Source organism: Jatropha curcas, chromosome 2 (genome assembly GCF_041381405.1).
Source record: "Jatropha curcas cultivar XTBG-Jc1 chromosome 2, XTBG_Jcur_1.0, whole genome shotgun sequence".
NCBI lineage: Eukaryota > Viridiplantae > Streptophyta > Magnoliopsida > Malpighiales > Euphorbiaceae > Jatropha > Jatropha curcas.
In genome coordinates, this window is record NC_143152.1 from 24,641,876 (window position 1) to 24,646,722 (window position 4,847).

Sequence of the window (4,847 nt, forward strand, 5' to 3'; positions counted from 1 at the left end):
AAGTCCTAATTTTTTGCAACCGAAATTCATTTAAAAATTGGTCGCAATTTTTAATCATGCGATGTCGTTTTAGAATCAAACAAATTGTGACCGACTTGCGACCAAAGAAGTCGGCCGCAAACAATCGGTCGCAAATCCATCACTAATCCGTTGCAAACCAGAAACTAAATTTGGCGCAGAATTGCAGCACGCAATTTAGCCAAACAAATCGCGACCGACTTGTGATCAAAGAATTCGGTCGCAAAAATCAATCGCAAATCCGTACTAATCCATTGCAAACCAGATACTAAATTTGGCGCGGAACTGCAGTGCGCAATTTAGCAAAGGACAGAAAAACAGTAGCGAATCCGTTGCAAATGTGGTCGCAAATTCATCTCAATTTAGTCGCAAAATTTATTAGCACTAGAATTAGCGACAGATACACAGTCGATCACAATTCCATTGCCAATATTGTCGCAGATTGATCGCAAATCCGTTGGAAAATATTTAATCTTTGTTACTTCAAAATTCATTGTAATCGGTCGCAAACTCATCGCAATATTGCGACCGATTTATGTTGGTGGCAAAAATCGGTCGCAAAACCATATTTTTTTTTGTAGTGTAGGGTCTGCATAGTTGAATTGACAAAGCACAACTCAGTTGTGAGGCCATGTCTATCACTGCTGATATAGGTGAACGCTTCGTAACTTCGACTTTAACAACTCAGTTGTTATTGAAGGTTGGATTTGTTTTTGTTGTTGTAATGATGATAATGATGTTTAGGTTGCAATGATCCAAGAAAATGTTTGTTATATGTCCTATAGCCAATTTGATTGGTTATATTTTGGATATAATATTTCATGTAATAAATATTTTATTATTAATAAAAGACATTTATTTATCTTTTATATTCTATTGATCGAATCTTAGTAAAAGATAAAGTCCATGAGACAATACTGTTTTGCGAAATAAATTATAATGTGATTATAATTATGAGTTTTATATTTGCATTAAAGCAATGTCTCTAAATATTATTGGTCTATATTCTCCTCATTATTGGACAATGATCATAGCTGTTAAGGCCAGTACATATGTTATTTCCTTAAGGAAGCAGCTGTTCTCATAAGCTGAGATATATGTGATATCTAGAACAAATATGTATGTGCTTGTTATTTAAACAAGTTCACTGAATTGACCTGCATGAGAATTCCATATGGAGAGTTACCTGTGTCTATGGAATACTCAAGTGATTGTTGTGTAAGTGTTCCTTTAACTTGAAATTACTAAACTATCTTGTACGGGAGGACTATATTTTTATTCTTCATTCACATTATTCATTCATCAATAATAAGCAATGATTTTTTGGACATAGAAGGAGCTGTATGGAGATACTTGTGTAATAAAGAGATGATTCATCACCCTAAGTAAATCAAGGAAACTATTCTAATTGTTCTCTACTAGTATTGATTAAAAAATCCTTACGCAAGGTAAAATGAAATTAGCAAATTAGATTTAGAATTTCATTCAAACGATCAATGGCTAAGATCAAGAGAACCAATATGATTTAGTAAAGCAGACACACTCTATGCCTAATTACTAAATCAAAACATCAATGATGAAGGATATTAATTACACTGATAAACCATGCACTGAAAGGTTAAGTTAAACTAATTTGACTTTCAAATATTTGGGTAGTCTTGACATGTTGCTAGACAATGTACTTGACCTTCAAATATTAATTAATTAATTTAATTTATATTTGTTGCCAACATATTTGGAACCTAAAAGGTTACACACATAAGAATGGAAATGAGAAAGTGAAAACAAGAAATCAAATCAAGTATGGCTTGATTACAAATTACTTTTGGGACATTAAGAGCAAAAATTGTAATTTATATTTAATTACAATTTTACCTAAATTATTAAGTATTCACTTCATTGATTTATGTCTAAAATTTATTAAATTTTAGATTAAATAAATCTAATATTTTAATTATGATTTACTTATTTAAATAGTTAAATACATAAATATAATTGATTAAATTGAAAATCCTATTACTATATGTATTATGAGTTATTTATTTAAATTGTCTAAATAAATAAACATGCACAAATATATTTTAGTTATAATTTACTTATTTAAAAGGTTCAAATAAATAATTATAATTTATTTATTTATAACTTAGGGTTTTCATATATATAAGGTTTAAGATACAGTCTAATACATCGAGTTGTTGCTCATAGCCACAAAACTAAACATAGAGCCTACGATAGCTAGCACCATCATGCGCTCTAACCTCTCACCCTCTAAAATAATTTTAGAGTTTTTGGATTGTCCATTCGTGTGGATACTACTAGAAGCCAAACACTTGGACGACTTGTTGTTGCGACAATGTAGTCGCGTAGATCGAAGTTTCGAAGAATTTGCAAAAGAGATATTCTTCTAAACAATTTTTATTACTTTAATCGTTTAAATGGATCCTTGTTGGTATAATTATTTTGTTATAATTGTATTATTCCACTACATATTATTGACATTGAAACCCAACTATAAAGACTTGAAGCAAGATGTGTCATGTGTACAATCGCTTTCATATAATAATAAGCAAGAACTTCAAATTTCTTTTTCAATCAATAAAACTCTAAGCAAATTTTAATATAATATTATTCCACCAACAATTATAATTATATTAAATATTTAAATAATCTAAAAAATCTAGTAAATATAGTCCAACAAATACAAATATTAATAGCCAAGCCCAAGCCCATCTGATACTCTATTAGCAGATGAATTCTGTTAGGAAAGAATATCTATAAATATTATTGTATCCCTATTACAATGGGATTTGATTTTCAAATTAGGCTTAGCAATCTGTATAAATACATACAGTTTACATTAATAAGAATCATCTGTTGCAGTAACATTGTTTAGTCTTTTATGGTATCAGAGCTCCAAGACAAACATCTCTTGATCCTTTTTCTTTCTTCTTTTTCTTCTCTTTCACAATGAGTGATACATCTATACAATTAGTAACATTTAATGTAGCTGCACAAGCTCCTCTAAAGCTCACATGATCAAATTACCTTGCTTGGAAACTTTAGTTTCAAAGCTTGTTAATAGGTTATGATCTTCTTGGCCATATAGATGGCTCTCGTCCTTGTCCATCTCCCACTATTTCTAGAACTTCTACTCCCAATCTAGAATATAGTCATTGGATTAGACAAGATCATCTTCTCATCAATGCTTTCATTGGTGCTCTCTCACCTTCTCTTATTCCTTTCATTGCAAAAGCCAAAACATCCAAAAAAGCATGGGATATTCTTGAGACTACCTATGCCAAACATTCTAGAGGTAGAATCAAACAAATCATAGCTCAACTTAAAAGCATCACAAAAGGGAATTCAACAGTTACAGAATACATGCAGGCAATTCGGATGAAAACTGATGAACTAGTAATATAAGACTCACCTATGTCTGAGGAAGACATCACTGATCGTATTTTAGAAGGTTTGGAAGATGCTTACAAAGAAATCATACAGGCAATCAATGCTCGTGATTCTGCCATAACCTTTGATGAGTTACATGAAAAACTCATAACTTTTGAGGTAGCTCTTCCTTCTGCTACACCAACATATTTTCCATCCACTGCAAATTATTCATAGAGAACTGAAAATAAGAGTAGTAACAATCACTGGAAACAGAATTTCAATCACCAAGCCAATCAACAAAGCAGCCAGCTATATAATCAAGGAAATCAGAACAACAGAGGTTCTCAGTATCACATCAATCATAATCTCCATGGATAGAATAATCAGTAATCTGGTCATAAACCTTACCTTGGTCATTGTCAAATATGTGGTAATCAAGGTCATTCAGCTAAATGGTGTCCTTCCTTTCGAGTTGTTTCAGTTGCAAGTCATCCACAAGCCAATTTTTTTTCAGTTTCTTCTTCCTCATCAACTCCATGGCTGCTGGATTTTGGTGCTAATCAGTATATTACCGTTGACCTAAATAATCAGTCTTTACACAGCCCGTACACGGGAATAGAGGATGTGATGATTGGAGATGGTTCAGGTTTATGTATCAGTCACATTGGTAGTGCTACTCTACAAAAAAACAAATAAAGAACTTTCTTTAGAAAATGTTCTTTGTGTTCCACAAATGAAAAAGAATCTAATTTTAGTTTATCAATTCTGTGTGAGTAATAATGTTTCAGTGGAATTCTCACCTTATTTCTTTCTTGTGAAGGAACTCTTGACGGGGAACCTACCTCTCAGGGGCACACTTAAGGATGGAGTTTATGAGTGACCAACATCAACTCCTTTGCTGGCTTTTTCATCCACTGTTGCTTCTGCCATCGATTGGCATTCTCGTCTAGGTCATCCTATATTATTGACATTCAAAAAGATTATTTCTAGTAATTCTATTCCATTAGATTCCAATTCAGTCCAATCTATTTCTCAATGTAATTCATGTTTGGTTAATAAAAATCGTAAACTGCCTTTCTCTGTTTCTACACTTCGGTCTACTCAACCATTAGAAATTATTTTCTCTGATGTTTGGACGTCTCCTGTAATCTCTATTGCTTCTTTCAAATACTATGTCATTTTTGTTGATCATTACACTCATTATACGTGGCTTCATCACTTAAAACAGAAATCTGAAGTGCAATCAGTTTTTATTAGGTTTAAAGCTCTTGTAGAAAAATTCTTTGATAGACAAATAAAGACTTTGTATTCTGATAATGGTGGTGAGTACATTGCCTTAGCCTTATTTTTATCTACAAATGGTATTTCTTTTAAAAGTACTCCACCACACACACCCGAGCATAATGGCATTTCTAAAAGAAAACACCGCCATATTGTCA